The following is a 20,081-nucleotide window of genomic DNA, read 5'->3' on the forward strand; positions in this document are numbered from 1 at the left end:
CAAACCAAGTTCACTGACAATTGCAAATTGGGAGCAATCATTGAGTCTCCACAATGATGTTAATATACTGCAGACAGGGTTAACGCAGACAAATCATTGGTGCCAAATCCAGAGGTTAAAGCTAAATGCAAAAAAATGCATTATTATTCCCTTTTGGCAAAGGAAGGTTGATGTCCCTGCTAATTACATTATAAACAGTACCCCCCCAAGTGCAGAACCAGTTGTAAGTGATCTAAGTACTCAGGTTGATAGCAATCTGAACTTTGACCACCACATATCCACAGTAGTAAGGAAATCCTTCTATGTGGTACATCTTATAGGTAAAATCATTGCATCTAGATGTAAGGATGTTATAATTCCTTTATACCTGGCCCTCATAAGGCCAATAATTGAGTACAATGCCTTCTTTTGCATGTAAAAGGAGGCATTGTACTCAATTATTGGCCCTCATCAGGCCAATAATTGAGTACAATGTCTCCTTTTGCATGTACCTCACCAGACACTGGCAACATTTGGAAAGACCACAGAGATTTCTCACCAAGAAATTACAAGGTGCACAAAAAAGCCCTGTCACTGTATTCTGTCTCCTACAGGTTGCTAAGAGGTGACCTGTGCCTGGCTTACAGAGCAGTCTCTGACTCAGTCCTCATGGAAATGCTACACATTTGTAAATCAAACTGCAGGAGGATCACTCACTCCAGGGATCTTAACCTAGCCCTCTGACATGAACAAATCATGGTGGAGAGATAGATACATATCCAAGAGACTGTCATTTCTCTGGAACAAGCTTCCAATTCATGTGAAACAGAGCCCCTCCCTGACCCTCTTCAAACGCAACTTAGATGAATGGATGGGTAACCGCAAATTCACTTCTGGGGTAGTGCCCATGTCTCTCCCAGACAGAGGAAGTCAGAATTAACTACCATAGACCCTTACCTTGGTGAATTTCACTCACCAAACCACTGATAAATGTGGCAACTCGAGATAAATATGGGTTGCAAGGGCTCTAGGGCCGTTAGCCTAGTAACTTCCTATGAACCTATGAACCTATATTGGAAATATTGCTAGTTGTTTGTTAGTAATTAAAAAACAAGCAGTATTTCAATATGTACTTAATGCTTCAAAAAAACAAGTATATGTTGAATAACATTATTTGAAATCTTAGATGTTGTTCAAGAAAACTCTTTAATAATTGCACTGTAAGTTGTACATCTTGCTTGATATCCAGTATTATTTGTTCCTGTAATTATACACCTAACATATATTTGCATATTTATATATATATATATATATATATATATATATATATATATATATATATATATATATATATATATATATGTGTGTGTGTGTGTGTGTGTGTGTATGTATATATATATATATATATATATATATATATATTTATATATATATATATATATATTTATATATATATATATATATATATATATATATATATATATATATATTAATAAACATGCACTTTTAGAAGAATTTCTTGTTGTCACGTGAAAGCTTATGTCTGGTTGACAAAAATGTTTTAATAGTATATGTCTAGGTTGTATAGTTTTCAATATATATGAACATTTGTGAAAGTTTTGAAAAATTATAATTTGAGGTTTGTGTGCATTATATTACAGTATTTATGGAAAAGACTATGAATGCACTGACTATTATCACTGTAAAATATTTCTTCTGATAACATTGCTATTTGTGCAGTTTTAATATTTTTATTGTTCATAAAATATTTACATTTGTTTATCTTATGCTTTTTAAGTTTATTTTTCAGAAATCCTCTGAAATGTAAGAATGTGTACATGCTGCTAAAGGTGTGACATTGTACGCCACATAGGTGTTAATATGCTATAAAGGATGTAGCAACGTATGATCTCAATATTTTATAGAAAGAGACTTGTTTTATAACTTTACCATCATGACATTTCATAATAAGATTGGTATCAGCTCTAAAATTCTGCATCACGTTTAATAAGCATTGGCTTAACTTTGTCATATTTAACTTAAAAAGATTAATTTAGTAAGTATTCTTTTTGGCCTCAAGCTGGGCTCTGACTATCAGCTTGTCTGCCATAACCCCATTAATTCCGTCATCTCTTAGGTCTAACCTTCCTTCCAGAAAAGGGACCATACTGGGGGAAGAACTACCTGGAAATGGAGACCTTATTGTTTCCAAATCAGTGAACTACAGGTAGATCCGGTTTGAGCCATTCTCACTGCTTCACTGAAGATATTCTGCATGACCCAGGTTCCCCTTTTCCTTTGCAGCTCGACAGTGCGTACTTTGCCATAGTTGGGCATTTTATGTTTTTATTTGCTCAACCCAGCTACAATGCAATGCACTGCCTGGAAGGACCACTGTAATGTTTGATGGAAGACTGTTGTCATATCTGTCCTCTAAAAAAGGTCATGCAACACCTTCTTCCAAAGATGGTGAGCTGACTTTGGCATCTCACTTCAATTATCTCTGGCAAGCTGCCCCAGCAGCTGCATCCACTGACTGTGCTCAGGTCACATAAATCATACTCTATACCATGGAGATGGGTTACCTTAAAAAGAATACTGACAGCCCAACTACATGCATTACATGAGTCTTTAGTAGGACAGGAGGAAGTATGCTTTATACATTTCTCAGAATGCACAGCTACAGTATCATCTGCATGGAGTGTGGCATTAATTGGAGAATCCCCAAACAAATTATTATTAAAAACTCAAGACAGTAAAAGACCCAAGACAGAACCCTGAGTAATAGCATGTGCCATGCTAATGTGCATAGGTTTATCACTCCATATGATGCTACAAATTAACTGGTCAGTAAATAATTGTGGGCTGCAGATCATCCTTAATCAAAACTATTTTCTCACCTCTCATCAAATTGTCATGCACTTGTTTTTTTTTGCAATATTTTAACACCTTTACTGAATTATCACTTATGACAAAGGCAAACATACTTCTATACAAAAGAAAACAAAATAATATTAACATGTTCACAGTTACAAACATTATTCATCACATATATTTCTTCTGTATGTTGTTGTTGTCTTTTTGGCTTTTCCTGGTTAGGGGTCGCCACAGCGGAACTCCAGTCCGCTAATGATTGGCAATAGATTTTTATGGTGCTGAGTTGCCAGCCTGATGCCCAACCTTCAGCAAAGGCATACCCATTCACGCATGTCTTTCGGAGGCAACTCGACCACGGGAAGGACTTGCAGACTCCACACAGAAGGCACTCCAGCCGAGAATCGAACAGGAGCACCTCTTGCTGTGAGACAACATTTCATAGTAACTGCTTTTTTGGCAGTCACCACAATTAAACTTGGCCTTAGTATACCTAGGCAATTTAGAACCTGTAACCCAGCTCAAAAAAATAATTTCCTTAGTTTTGCTCACCCAATATTTCTGACAGCATACTCTACTCTACAGGGAATTTTTTAAAGTATGCCACCTCATTAAACTCCCAAAACATATGTTTCCAGTTATCACTTTCTTTTCCATCACACCTCCAACATTTGTCATCTAACTGAGGAAAACTTCTTTGGAGTCTGCATGGGATATAAAAATCCCTATGCAAACAATTCCAAGCAAAAATCCTTAATCTTATAGACTTTGTTGCATATTTGGGAGACATACATATGTTCTCCCATTATTTCCTTGTGAATAGCTTATCCAGTCACTCTTCCCTATCTTTTCTAACCTCATCTAATTGATTCCTATAGTTATTGTGCAATATTTTACATGCCCTACTAATTATCCTTTTTTAAATAGCAGCTTCTGTTCTAGATTCAATTAAATATATATCAGAACAGATCTTTTACTTAGGATTCCCCTATTCCTTTTTATTTGCCTATACTCTGATATCAATCCCTGATAAGGAAGGCAGACTCAACCTTCAGTCCAAATGTCTTCTTGGTCTCCTCTCGTTCTATTACCTTTCCCTCTCTAGTTATTTGCTCCCAATACCTTTGTTCCTTTGCCAGTTTTCTCCAGTAAATTCTAGCTCTTTCTTGCCTATTCTCTGTACGCTTAATTGCAGTCATTCCTATCAGCAGAATCTTTCTCCATTTCAGCATTGGCTTAGCCCTTAGAATACCTTCTGCTGTTTTATGAATATAATATTCTGTTTAGATAGTGTTATTCTCCTTAAGGATCTGCATCCAAAACCCCACTCTCTCCTTATTTCTTGAATTTCCCCTGTTCATCACCATCACTTTCTACCTTGAATTATAGCTTTCTGTTTGCATTATGTATATGAGCCTTAACTGTGTAGCTCTAAAATATCCCTTCAAATCAGGTAATTTTAAACCACCTTATTTTATTGGAAGGATTAACTTATCCCACTTGACTCTAGCTCTCTTCCCCTCCCAGATAAAATTTAACTCTTTAATTACTATCCTCATCTTTTCTTCTCTAGTTGATAAAAAATATGCTTGACCTGTGTATAAAACTAAAGGGACTAAAAACACCTGTACTTCTTGTACCTTGCTATCCATATCCATAAATAAGAGCTTCCATTTTCTCAGCTTTTGTATTATCTTTTGTTTAGTCTATTCTCACACATCCTTAGTTGCCATAACAGTATCTTTTAACTCATACTCCTAAATACTTCATTTTATCTTGTCCCCATAAATATGGGTATTGCTGAACCAAGTCATGTGTGGGTACAGAGTTTACAGCTATAGCCTTTGTTTTATCTTCATTAATTTTATATCCTGAAAGACTTGAAACTGTCTTAGAATGTTACACAACACTGAGATGTCCTTTTCTGGTTTTATCAAGTACCAAATAATATCATCTGCAAATAAAGCCAACTTTTCTTGATTAAAATAACAATTATGCCCTCGAATTTCTGAGTTCCTTATTTTATTTACCAATGGCTCTAAATATAATGCAAATAACAGAGGGGGAAGAGGCACCCCTGTCTGGTTTTTCTGTTTAGACAAAACGTATCAAAAAGGACCCTCCCACATGAATTTTTGCTTCCAATCCCTCATATACCCTCCTAATTATCTTCATTATTGTGTAAGGGAATGCAAATGCTTCCATTGCCCTATTCATAAAATCCCAGCTCACTCTGTTGAATGCTTTCTCTGTATCAAGACCCGCCAACAGCAGTATATTCTGCTACCCTCTGGATCACTATTGTTCTGTTAATGTTGTCTGAAGTTTGTCTCCCCTTCACAAAACCATATTGATCAATGTCTATCAATTTTGGCAACACCTTTGCCGTTCTTTTAGCTATGATAGACATAAACATTTTATAATCATGATTTAAAATTGAAATTGGCCTATATGAAGCTAGGTCTGATGGGTCTTTACTATCTTTAGGTATTACAGCCCTCCTTTTAAAATAGTGTTTAACAAAACATTCTAGATGTTTATCACTTTATTCCCTCCTAGCTTTCAAACTATCATCTATTCCTGCAGACTTTCCTGCAGATTGACAATATGCATTCATTTTTATCTCATCTCCTCCTGTCTTAACCGTTAATTGTTGAGCCTCATCCACCTCTAACCTTGGCATGCTTAAGTTTTCCATAAATGTCTCGTGTCTATGTTCACTCATCGAATGGGTAAACATTAAACAGCATATGTCATCTAATATGCAGTTCATCGACCCATTCTGATTAAGATCGCATTATGGTAAGGTTAGGGAAATTTGCTCTTTCCTCACTGTACTACAATCTCGGAGTTGGTATATATAATTAGTAGGGGGTGTGGGGAGGCTGCAGCCACATGAGGAGGTTTGAAGAATGGCATTTATGATGAAATGTCATTTGGTGCTTTTCCTATCTGATGCATGAACATAGACACAAATATTTCTATTTGTGCTTTTTCTTGATTTCCACATTTATCTGCTTTATACAAATTTTCATGAAATTGCCAAAATACCTCTAATACCGCTACAGAATCGCTGGAATTTCATCATAGTTTAGACTCTCCAACCTCTTTGGTAAAACTGTTCTAATCTTGCACCATAATTTCTGTGAATAAAAACTTCTTTGTATCTATCACAAGGCACCATTTTGTATATTTATGCTGTGCTTGCCTTTCTCCCACACCTCTCTTTTACAAGGATACCTACTTGGACTTTGCAGTTTCCTTTGGGATGTTCAGATGTTTCTATCATTTATATCCTCTCCTTCTACTTTGTTCAGGACTGTATATGTTAAGTTCTTCTATTCTTACTTGTATGAAACTCCTGGAGAAGACTGTTCATAATTTGCATTACTTCTTTTAAACTGCCACTATCTTGTTTCATATCCTTGTGAAATTTCACAAAGTCCTCTTGAGAGGGGTTTATGTTTCTGTTAATGACCTTGTCTTTCTATGAATACTGGTATTCCTTAATAATCTTAAACAAATCTATGCCTTCATTAGATATGTTTGCATGCTGCAACACTTCATATATTAACCAAGACAGAATGGTCATTAAACTCATACAGCTGAGATAAATCAAGGAATAATATGTTTGCAAGGAGTTGGTTATCTATACCAATAAGGTTGCCCAAAACGAAAGTTACAGCAGAAGTGGTGCTAAAAGCTTTGTGGAAACCTTGCAGGGCATGAGGCAGTAAACAGTATAAATTTATATTTACCCTCACAAAAAGCTGACTGTGCACAGTCTTATAAATTTTATGAACAAAAGGCAGCAAGGCCAGTGGACAATGTGTTTCAGCTGTGAAAGGATCACATTGTTTACATATGAAGACTGCAGAGGCATTTCAGTAAATTGGAGAGATGGTAACAAAATGGATAAGTTGAACAGCCATACAGGTCAGGCAAATCAGGACAGAGCATTTCTAAAATGTTGGGTACAAATCATCCTTTCCTGCAATTCCAGAGTTATGGGTGGGGGGGGGGGGGTCACCAATACTCTGACCACCCTCACATAATTTTTTTTTGAAAGACAAAAATGAGACTGTCAGGGCGGTCACAGAACCCACAACAACTGAAGAGAAGATATAGGGCCAGTACCTGCAGGCAATTGCTTGCATTAAATACTGTGTTTTAGAGTATCAGTGTTTATTTATGTGTTTATTTGCTAAATGTGTACATGAACTGATCTGATAACTCATGCACAAACAGACAGCAGGATACATGCACAAGAGAAGTAAATAGCAACAAACTTGGGGTCAGATTCTTACTATTAATTAAGAGACAGTGAAATATCAGCAATCCAGCAATACATATAATATATAATATATATATATATCTATCTATATATATATATATATATATATATATATATATATAGAGAGAGAGAGAGTGTGTGTGTGTGTGTGTGTGCGTGCGTGTATGTTGCATTTTAAATCAAATGATTGTAATATCATTGGCAAAAACATTGACATTCTAATATGCTCAAAGGATTAAGCATGTCGCATGTAAAATCAAATAAAAAACAAGTGTTTTTTTTGTTAGGGGTCAGGTCCCCCTGCACCTCCACACCCCCCTGCTAATTATATATGCTAAATCCAAGATCACACAATTCCTGGGAGAAGGGAATATTCTTGTGCTCTGGGTACCATCAATCATGCAAACAGCCAACCATCTCTTTTTGTCGACCAAATCATGTGGACTAAACAAATGATTTTTGAACATTTTGCTCAACAGTACTACAATTATACCTATATCTATCTTTCTATATATATCTATATAAGTTAGAATTGGGGAGTCCACCTCTACAAAGAGCTAAGTCACAAGTGGAGTCCCTCAGGCATCAGTCCTTGGACCGCTCCTTTTTGGCATTTACTTCTCAGAAGTCAAGGCCAATGTCAGTGGTCTCTGGCTGACTAACTTTGCAGATGATTGCAAATTAGGAGCTGTCATTGAATCCAGTGGTGGCTGGTGACTTCAAATCAAAGAGACCGTTGAATGGGTGGGCCCAATGGGAAGGGGTGTGGCCAACCAGAAAGGTGTGGAGCTATGCTAAAAAACAGAAAAACTGGGACTTTAATTAAATACGCTACCCTGGGTGCCAAACCGTCATTATGAGAGTCCAATCAAGACAAAATGAATTGTAGAAGAAAAAAATAGTTCAATGCATTGGCTACATGACAGCTTACTTAATATCTACATGGAAACAAAAAGGTTGTGAGGCATGAAAAAATAAATTACTTTTTAAATACATTACTGGAATGCCAGTCAAAATCAAGTATAAAAAAACAAGCAGCACTCAACTCAAACCACTGCTCCTTGCACTGCAGTACTAATTATAATTTATATTCAGCTTTATAAAAGTATCAAGTAACATCCTGAAAGTAGCAATCTCTGTGATACCCCACTTGTAAAAATGTTTCTTATCCAAAAAAAAAACTGCTGCCTGAAAACAACTATTTACTTGTTTCATGGGGATAACATGATCAAAGTAAAAAATGAACAGCAAATATGAAACAAGCTTAATATAAATTGCTTAAAGGATTACTGCACAGGTTATGGACCACACATGATAGATTGGCATTCTGTTTAGTTTACAGGTAAAGCCTGCAAAGATGACTGCAAGTCTCCAACAAATGTAATGAGCTTCTGAAAATACTGTAACCCTGTCCTTTACTACAAATAATGGCATATGCATTTCAATACTTAAGGTTTATATGTTATCTAGTTATGTAAATATTCTGTGCATTGCAACAACAAAAAGGCTTTCAATGTTGGTAATTCTTTAACAGTATGCTTATTAAAGCTTACTTGTGTTTTTACAGTCTCAGACAAGCTTACTTGATGGCCATTAAAAGCATTACTACTTAAACACAGAGCAACAGGCTCTGCAACAACATGTATTTTCTGAATAAGAAGAAGCATAAATCAACAGTATAAAAATGTGACAGAAAAACAGAGCGTTCTGCAAAATCAAGGACAGATGAAAAGCCACTGTAGCACTTGTGTCAACCTTGGATGGGGGGATACTCTTCACACTTACACTGCATAACTGCTCCTTGCCTTGCTTGGATACATCCAGAGTCACTAAGTGGGGGAGTGGGGTGCAACAAGTATGTCACAATTTGAAATGTCTCTGGCTGATGGTGATGGCCATGACACATTTGTCATACCTCTCAGTCCTAGAGCAAGAAAATCTGGACAAAGCCATAAACAGAAGTTGAACAAAGGCCCAAAAATAAGGACAATTTTTAAATACTGCTCTTATAAACTTAGAAGGATAATAGAATAGTAGCTCTTGCATTAGTATGAATTTTCTGAAGGGTATGAAATCTGAAACTCAAATGTCTGTCATTATTTTCTAACTTCAATCTTTAATTATTTGCAACTAATTTGCCAGAAAACCACACTTTTATGAAAAATGGATCAAAAATGTGATGCAAAAATATAGAGTAGCCATACAATACAGCTTGGAACCTATCGAAGAAGAGACACTTTTTTAATATTAGTACTGTTAACTTGAGCAGCTGACAAAATTAGAGAATCTACATGCATTTCTGAAATTAAAAGTAATCTATAACTCTGATCATTACAATTATTTATTAATTGGAAACTCTCCACGTTTTCTTCCAAATTTGCCATTTTGTGGAGAGATTATTAGAGGGAGAGTAACATTTTGAGCCAAAACTGTGACAGTTGAGAAGTTTGGATATACCTCATTCTATAAAGTGATTTATTTGCGCATACCTCTCAACCTCTTAACGCAAGAAATCTGGGCAAGGCCAAATATATTGGGGGAACATACAAACAGTACTAAAAATTGCTCTTGTTTAAAATTAGGTGACAGAATAACAGGCCTTGCTTTAGCATGCATTTTTCTGAAGAGTATGAAGTCTGAAACTCAATGTCTGTCATTATTTAGTGACTTCATTTCTAAATGATTTGCCAGAAAACCACAAGTTTTATGAGGAACAAACCAAAACTAAGAAGCAAAAATCTATTCATTCTGCAAAAATCTGGACAGTTAAGAGGTATAGTTCAGCCGGGGCTGTCTGAGTTTGCTGCCCTTCCCCCCTCACCAAAATCATGGTCGAATGGGGCCTCCCCCCTGCAGCTATTCCAATGTCCCATTACTTGGCTATTTTGCCCCATTTACCATAAACACTGTAATGTGCATACTGCTTTACTTCTACGATGATTTGGATTTCATTTAAAAGTTTTATTTTACATTTTACAACACAAACAGTAATAGACATTTGCAAGCAAAGCAATGCAGTTGGACAATGACAATAGACTTAGCATTAAAACTTCTCTGCCCTTGAAACTCACAGTCATTGAAACAGCATTGAAACCCACATTCAAAGAAAATACATCTGGCCAGTGGCAAATAAAGATTAACTTTGGGCTGTTTTCAAATCTTAGGCCCCTTGCACAGGAAATATACATGTGTTCTTTGATACACCTTCCTGATTGTATTAAATTATATTCCTTGTATAATACAGTACAGTTGTTGGAGGGCATTTTAAATTTATTGTTTTGAACATTTTTCCAGTAAAAAATGAAACAAAATGCATGCAACAATAATGACAAAACTGCCCAGTTCAGAACATTTCCATCATAAAAGTCTACTCAAAATTCTACAATCCACCAGTATCAGTAAATATGCACAATCTTGGCAGAAGTAAAAGTCATCTAAATAATTCCACATTAAAGAGATATGTAACTAATGAAGAGGTTGCTGGTAGCAAACAACTTTATAGTTCATTGTTTCATCTACAAATAAAGTGCCTGTTGCTCTTGAGGAATAAATTGCTTATTTTACATTTAAAAATGATAAGCTAGTAATTTTGCAATAGAGAATGGATGGCAAACTGATAACAGGTTCATTGTTACTAGGTATCTCTGCCAAAGAGGACATTCTCAGGACTGCAGCATCCACCTCCTTTAAAAGTACAATAATGCATCTGTATACTGTGGGAGTAGAACCCACAGCCTTCTGCATCAAAGGCAGGTACACTACCTGTTGTGCTATTAGCAATGCAAGGAGACTTAGCATAAGCAGCACTAATTTTCTCTTTAAGCTTTCAGTTCCTTGTAAAATCCACTTGACAGCACTCAACTGTATCTCTCAACTTTGCACAAGAAATTTGGAAAAAGCCAACATTTATTGGGGGGGGGGGGGTGGACAAAAGCCCAAAAACTAGGGACACATTTTAAACATTGCTTATATAATCTTGGAAAGTTGCTAGAATAAAATGGTGTGTTACCACCATGCATTTTACTGCCAAGTCTTGAACCCAGGACCCTGTGCACTACAGTCAAAGCAACATACCACTATGCCAAATCAGCTGTTTCTTGAAAGACAGGTAGGCTGAAACTTAAATGGCTATCATTTAGTAAATTCAGTTCTCACCATAGCTCTCAACCTCTTAGCATAAAACACCTAGACAAAGCCAATAATGGGGGAATACAGCCCCCAAACATATCCAATGAATTCAGTTCTCACCATAGCTCTCAATCTCTTAGAACAAAAAATTTGAACAAAGCCAATAATGGGGGAATACAGACCCAAAAATAGGGACACATTTCAAATACTGATCGTATTAACAGAAAATTGCTAGAATAAAAGGTTTTGTGTTACCATGTACTTTCTGAAGAATATTATGTCTGAAATTCAAATGCTTGTCATTATTTAGTGAATTCAAAATCCAACAGGAAAACCATAGATTTTATGAGGAACAGAACAGAACAAAAATATGAGGCAAAAATTTCAGAAGTGGTGGTGGGTAGGGAATTCAAGCTCTTGCTACCTGCTCTCAAGGTACAGGGTTTGAGTCTAGTCACCAGGTATGTTTAACTGGGGCATTTCACACACACACACACACACACACACACACACACACACACACACACACACACACACACACACACACACACACACACACACACACACCAGTCCTACCTGATGGGTTGCCCAGTTACAAAGCCATCCAACATGCACACCAATCCTACCTGATGGGTTGCCCAGTTACAAAGTCATCCATCAGCACTAGAAAGACACAGACCAGTTTCCTGCAAAAGTCTAGAAGCACAGTGCACACACCAGTCCTGCTTCAAAGCCATCCATCAGCACTAGAAAGTCTGCAAGAGCAAAGTCCTTTTCTTCTGTGAGAGCAAGCTGCTACCCAGCCTGCAGATGTTGCAGTCTGATCCCCTTTCAGTCTATGCAGTTACAACTGCATAGACATCTGGGATCTCTGCTGTTGCATGCCATCTTCCTAATCTGGATTGTCTCACCAGCAGTCCAGATTCTGTGTGCATGCTCTGGACTGGTTCAGCAGCAGTCTGAATATTGGGAATGCTGTGTGTGCATGTGAAGTTCTGGGACTTGTGTTTATTGTTTTATTTAAGTTCTGGGACTTGTTCTGGGTTTGTTGTTTTATTTTTTTCTATTTTTTCTGTCTTGTTTACAGCTGGGGGGCTGCAGTCCTGCAACCCAATAGCACTAGCTGCCCCTGATTGAATCTCACACTGACACAAATGTTCTCCAGGAGGGGCTGACACAGACAAATAACTGGTGTCAGAGCCATGGACTAAAACTAAATGCCAAGAAATGCATAATTGTATCCTTTGGGAAGTCATCCATCCCTGGTAACTATCATATTGACAACACACCCCTTAGAGTTGACCCAGTAGTCAGGGACTTAGTAATCTAGCCTTTGATCATCACGTGTCTACAGTGGTGAGGAAATCATTCTATGTTGTACAACCTATAAACAAAGGTATGGCATCTAAGTCCAAGGAAGTCATTGCTCCACTATATTCAGCATTCATCAGACCTATCACTGAGTACAATGAACCCTTTGGTTTGTACCTAATCACCATATCCAACAACTGGAATGTCCACAGAGGTTCCTCACTAAAAGAATACAGGACATAAGTAACATGGCCTATGTAAACTGCCTCAAGGCCCTATCCCTGTATTCTATCTCCTACAGGCTTTTGAGGGAAGGTCTATGCCTGGCATACAGGACACTGTCAGACCCCAATCTGATGGACCTCCTGCATATCCATAAAACAAACAGTAGCAGAATTACCCATTGTAAAGACTTAAACCTTGTCTGTAATATAAATAAGACCTGCTGGAGAGATAGACATGTATCCCAGAGACTACACCGTCTATGGAACAGGCTCCCATCCATGTGAAGCAGAGTTCTTCCCTAACCCAATTCAAGTACAACTTGGACAATTGGATGGGAAACCGGACATTCATCCCTGGTTTGGCACCTATGTCTCTAATATAAACAGGTAACCTGTAAATGGTTCATCTCCCAGGCCCATGCTTACACTTATCAAGGGTATCAGAACTTGTCAGAGATTTGGGATGCATTGCTTGGCTTAAAGAGGCCCTTGTGGTCATTAGTCTAGTAAACACCTATGAACCCATGGACCTATGAATATGTTCAGTTCAATGACAAGCTTGGAGAGAGAGAGACTAAATCATGAATTCACATGAGAAATTATGTTGTTATTGTGGTTACTTTTATGTTCAGTAATCTGTAATCATCAAACAGAAAACAAAACTTATCCAGACCACTCCTTCAAGTAGCCACTGAAGGACATAACTAAACATATTACTGCACCTCTGTTGTGTAGCTTTTGAAATATTCAGCCCCCATTACAAGGCATGTACTCCATAGTTCTGCGAATAGTTTTTGCCTCCAGAACAATATTTTTGATGGCAAACACTATGGTCTCACTCCCTGACATCCTTCAATAAGGTTAGCCAAATCTTTTCTCTGTCAGCCAATCTGTTCTGGTTTTGTGGAAGAAAAGTTATCCTATGGTTGCCTCATCTGGACAACTGCTATGTACAAGGCATCTGTGTAAAAACCTGGGTGTTGTTGGTAGCAGGGGCAGGGGGCTCTCATCAGACAGTCTTGTAAAGTGTATGACCAAAACAAATTCATTGACATAATGTAAAGCTAAGGAATTTATTAGCTAACTCTAAAGTGATGCATAGAGGTATACTTGCAAGCAAACTGCTAAAAATTCATGAACTGGTCTTGGAACTGGCATTTTACACCCATAGACTGGGTGCTGTTACGATAAATTAGACTACAGATTTCAGAAAATAGACATAAGATTTCCTTAATTTAACAACTTCATATTTAATATCCCCTTTTTAGTGTGTGAGAAATGAAATATTTCCTTAAATACAAGGGCAGAGATCATGCAACAGAGTTAAAATGAAGGTGTGTAGTAAAAGCATCATCCTACTGTATGTCACTTTTGGTATACATATCTGATTATTGTGTTTAAGAAGCAATAGTGCCAACTTGTATTTCATTTCAGTACTCATTTAAAGATGCACGACCTTTACACCTTTAGTCTGTCTAAACATAATGGTGCTTGCATATATTGAGGTTCATGTTAATATTATACACACATATTTTAAAGATTGTAGCTGCTAACTTGAATATCTAGCTCTGACAGATGGGATGCATATACTTTTGCAAGTACATCTTACATTTGCAGAATCATGTTTGCCAATAAAGCATTTAGAGAAGACAAAGACTCTTAGACCGAGTCAGTCTACTCAAACTCCTTGCCTATTACAGACTTCTTTGATGATACAGCATAGCTACTCTTAACATCATCAGATTTGTCTCAAGAGGAATACAAATGTATATTATTTTACACACACACACACACACACACACACACACACACACACACACACACACACACACACACACACACACACACACACTCACACTCATGCACACACACAATTTGACTATTCAACATAAATAAAGATAAATAAAGCTAAATAAATACATGCATACATAAATAAAAATTCCTCATGGCAATTTAGTTCTCCAAGCATAATATTTGATACAATATTACACACATCTATTTAGTAGGACTGTTTCTCTCAGCACGCTGCCCTTTCATTTGTTTTAACTTTATTTGTAAATAGAGTCATGCATTTTTTACAGCATACCAAACAGCGAAGCAAAGTTTGTATAATAATGGCCTAACATGATCCTAAAAATAGGCAGTTATCCATCCAATGTGCTGGGCTCCTATTTTCTTGATTATTGGCCAATATTACCTTTCAGATTGCATACATGCCACTTAGACAAGGAGCAGACTTCTTCTGGCGTACTGCATCATTTGTTAGCTATTGCTTGCAGCAGGTCCAGGCTGGCTATGTTACCAGGAGCTGATTGGAGCAGGACACATTTTTGCTGACTGGAGTCACGGTATGTGAGCTGAAACAGGCACAGACACAGATTGGGTCATGCAGAAAACATCTCTCTCCTGTGAAGCAAGACTGTTTGTGTTTTTAAGTTCACTAGGACTAATGAATTAAAGGGAAAAAAAACGTTGCATTCAGCTCGCTGTTTATGTCGTCACGGAACAAGTTCTTTCCAGAGGTGCAACAGTGTTCAAAGAACTCTCCCTGTTGAAAGGGGAAAGGAAAGAAACTCTGGTGAGGATTAAAATACTAAACAAAAACAAAAAGGAAAGACAGAGAAGCCTTGGGGATCACAGAGTCCATGGGAAGAACAGGTAGCAGAAAGCTGTCCTAACAGCTGCTTCTGGTTCTCAGACACGGTCACTGTTCTGCTGGGCAGTAAGTGTAGCCTTTTGTTTAATCTTTACAAGGTTAAAGGCAAGCCAAGACAGCGGCTGACCCTGGACTTCTCAAGTACAGACCCTCATCCAACTGAGGTAAGGCAACAGGTGTGAAGAAAATCCCCAAATGCCACAGATAAAGGTTGCTGTAGCAACCTTTATTGTAATCAAGAGTTCTTTCTGGGTTTCTTCAGTGTTCTGCTATATGGTGTTGACAAGAGCACTGGAGGTTCATAGGCAGGCAGTTGTCTGAGATTATAAACCAATAATGCAGTGTTGAATGAGGAGTGTTCTTTGGAATCTGTATTAGTAAAACAAAGCAGAAAACTCTCTTTTCTTTGAAAAAGTCAATATAGTGGACAGTAAAAAAGTATTAAAAGAACTTGTTAGGTATTTGCTCATCAAAATCGGGGACATGATATCTCTGTTATAATGTTTCTGCTCCTAGTATATTATTTTTATTTTTTGTACTCAGGATTTACTGTACATTTTGTAATGTATAAACTAATACACAACAGCCCATGTAAAATTTCTTGAAACAGATTTTTTTTTTACAAAACATGTTGCAAGTGCCTTTCTGAATTCCTTCTAAGAATGAAAAAATACCACAGTTAGACATATTTTATTTCATGTCCATTATGAGTTTCTTATATTTGCTAATTTTCTGTCATGTGGTCTCCACTGGCCATCAATTGGCCACTTCCATTTGCTCTACTGCAATTATTGTCAATCTCGATGTTTATTTTACCAGGCTGGGAATAACTGATTTCTAATGATTGACCAGTCACCTACAGCTGCAGGTACAAGTGAAGAGGTGGAAAGAGAATAAGACCTTGTATAGCATCATTAAAGAAAATATATATAGGTACACCTCCCCAAACTAAGGTTGTAGCATGAAATGACACCAGATTCTGTATACACGTCCAGAAAATATTCATGTTTTCTCACATACACACAAAACTGACAACAATTAGTGGCAATATTGGTAACTTTTGCCCAGTGTCTCCCATCACAAAAGTACTAGCCTAACTACTTCCTCCTCAGGGAGAGAGATGTTTTTGAGTGTTTTCATACATCTACTCTGAAGGGCCTTCAAACAATCTGAGTCCATTTCATTATCTGGCTTCTTAACATTGCAGCCTGAAAGACAGCTTCTAAGACAAAGTATTGGCTTGAATACAGTATTTTTATTACAAAAGATTTCATGAAAAAAAAAAATTAATATGTATGTGTTTAAATTCCTACTGTTTCTCTCCAACAACTCTATTTATATCATCAGAATCATTGTCATTGCTTTATGAGCAAACTGTTCTTTTACTGTCATGTGACAGTTTTAAATGTATTTTGAATAAATGAATCCTCAATGTCAACAAAGTGTCCTCCAGCACAATCATTAGGAATAAAAATAAATAAATAAATAAATAAATAAATGCTCAGTACATTTATAATACTTGGATTATTTGCAGTTGGTTCCTTGTCAAAACCAGATATTGCTTAATGACAAACACAAGAAAACCAATGTATAATGTTTTACAGAATGTCCTTGCTCACAGACCACCCTTTTTACAGTGATATTGTTTTAAATAAGCCCTTCTTCCATCTTTTCCTTGGATACACTCTATAAAAAGAACACATTTATGCCTGCTTCCCTCTCTGTCTCATTCTTGACAACGTTCCAGCCTTCTACTGACTGTGAGTATTTGCACCTGTTTTCATCTACTATAACCATTGACTGCACTTAAGTTGTGCTGCTCCCTTGTCGCTGTACATATCATATGACAGCCACACTCCCAAAGCAAAGACAAATGACTGAGCTTCATGTAATTCATAGTTCCAGCAAGTTTTGTTTCATTTGTAAATGTGTTTTCACATAAAATACATAGTTTTCTGAGACAATATCAATACCTAGCACCGATTTTTTTTCTATATTGCTGTATAGCCTGATTTTTATCTCCTTATAAGTAGCATTTCCTCCAATACAGATGCGTTTATGCCTCAGCATCTCCAGGAATCCCTTCCGCATAGCAGAATTAAGTGCATAATTATACATTCTCACTGGGTGCTGTTTGACACCATGTTTTATTAAAGGCAGGCCGCTGTACAAATAACCTTATTTACTTACAGTTGCATTTTGCTTACTGACTAAATGTTACTAATTTTAGTGCCTTTACGAAATGCTCAAACAGTACAAAGCAAAGACATATACTGGCAGTCCAAATTACACGTACATTTAGAGTTAGCAGGAAAGTCCTCATTGTAACAGGTGCTGCCTAGAAATATATGGTTATTATGTGACAAACTTGCCACTGAATATGAATAAAAACAAAACAGCATGGGCTGAAAATGGATTCCTACAGGTTCCATATGATTTTCGTTTTTTTATATACCAAAAGAGTGATGATATAAAATATAGTATATTGATTTTCCATTTTTTACTAAATAAAGCTAAAGCTGTAGCTTATTTGCAATGAAATAAGTAACAGATATATGAATGTCGAACAAATCTCAGCTTGTACAATCACAGCATGCTCACCTCATTCAGACATATACTAAGGATATTGATACACATAAACCATAAGAAAACAAAACACCTGAGTTAAATCTGCAGAGGAACCACAATCCCTTACTCCCTGCTGCAGTGAGGTTGTATAGGAAATGTTAACATGTCCACAGTGACCTCTGACATACCCAGTATTAATTGCAGCCACTGACAATGATGTCTTCTTTATAGTTCTTGTCTGTCTAGTGTGCATTGTTATATAATGTGGCAAGCTTTTTTGTATTGCAAAACACAGTTAAAAATGATTTGCATTATTCTGTGTGGGCATTTGTATCATTGTGTAATTTTAAAGCAATACCTGATCCATTAAACCTATTCCATTGAATGGTTTTGATTGTAAACATATCTGTAGCATTCTTTGAAGAGAAAACAGCAGCATTTGATGAAGGACTGAGTATATATTGCTTGTCTTGACCTTGTTAAAACATTCAACACTACTCCCCATAAGACAGTAAATGACAAAAATAATTAAGTATTAAGTCTTATGTAGTTCAATGGGCAAAACACTGGCTAAGTACTTGTCTGTCCTACCAGTATTACCAGTGGTGTCCCAAAGAACTCATGTTTTTGTTATTCTCAGAAGTATGAAACTGACTATAGATACCCAAACATGCTGAAGATTACAAACTAGGTAAAATAATTACTTCAATAAAAGACAACAAAGCTCTCAAAGGTGGTCTGTAAAAAATATACATTTGGTGAAGTCGAAATTAACTCATTGTTAATATCAGTAAACGTAGGGTCATGAGAATTGATAAAAGGGGGATATACTTTAAATGTAAAATACATGCTTAACTGTGGCTCCTCTGTTTACCTGAAATGCATGCACTTTAAAAGCAATAACGTCTACATTTCTGATTGAAAATGATTACCTCAAATACATATGGAGTCCAACTAAAAGTAGTTAAGGAGAATGATAATTTGTGCAGATATTTAAAACATTTTGCAAAGATGCAAGCCCCCTGCAACCTCCCAAATAGGAACTTTACTTCACCCATCCTATTACTATGTTCTTACTCTAATGTGACTTCAACTTGGAGAACAAACAATCATTCTTCAGAACATAAAAAGAATTACCACTTTTTCTCTGCTACATGTTGATCTCAGAGAAGGCTACACAAATTATAGTACAAATTATACTAGCACAAAATAGTTTTGAAAACAACAAGGCATTAGTTAGTTTATATCTTTTGCCCCTTCCCCAAGTTAGTAAAGCCTACTAACCCTAACCCCAGCCTTGCCCTGCCATAACCCTAACCCTTCAACTTCCTTGGAAAAACCCTTTCTGTAATGCTACTACTGCAAAAGACAGCGCTGACACACACATTACATACAACTCCCCCCACACAAAAAACACCAAATCTATAACCTTATCTAATTATAACTCTAACCCAACCTGCAAACAGTCATACATACACACTAAATCTATCTCATTACCTAACCTTAACTTTAGCCTTAACCTACAAACACATACATACACACTCCCTCCCTGATGCAAACCGTTTCAACAACACAAATATTTGTCAACACAGACGTTCAGTTAAAGTGAATGCTTGCCAACACATCCCCACATTACACTTTACAAACAAGTGCATGTCTGGTAAAGTGTAGGAAACCCATATATATATATATATATATATATATATATATATATATATATATATAGGGTTCAACCCCACCGCCCACAACTTATTACCTACCGAAACACAGTAAGAAACAACACATACACACACTAACCAAAACCCTACTTCTGACCCTAAAGTAAAGCACCAAAACCCTACTTCTAACCCTACACTAAACCCTACATACACAGCTATCTATGCACTGTCCTTAACCCCTCCCTAACCCTAAGGTCCGTAACTACCGCACACTTACCCTACTGAGCTGTACGCAAACAAACTAAATATTCCACACACATACACTTAACAAAACCTTACACTAAACCTTACATACATTACCTATCTATGCACTTACCTTAACTGGCACC

General features: G+C 36.8%; 1 protein-coding gene across 2 annotated transcripts in view; it reads left to right on the top strand.

Moving 5' to 3' along the window:
- Positions 1-15,049: 15,049 nt before the first annotated feature.
- Positions 15,050-20,081, top strand: part of MAP3K7CL (MAP3K7 C-terminal like) — a 585,495-nt gene continuing 580,463 nt past the window's right edge. Inside the window, exon 1 of one of the 2 annotated variants that reach the window (XM_044071398.1) lies at positions 15,050-15,388. The gene's annotated coding sequence lies outside the window, so the exon portion shown is untranslated. The other variant, XM_044071400.1, reaches the window with a different exon arrangement.

Source organism: Protopterus annectens, chromosome 5.part0, assembly GCF_019279795.1.
Source record: "Protopterus annectens isolate FY-2018-M chromosome 5.part0, PAN1.0, whole genome shotgun sequence".
In the NCBI taxonomy this organism is placed as follows: domain Eukaryota; kingdom Metazoa; phylum Chordata; order Ceratodontiformes; family Protopteridae; genus Protopterus; species Protopterus annectens.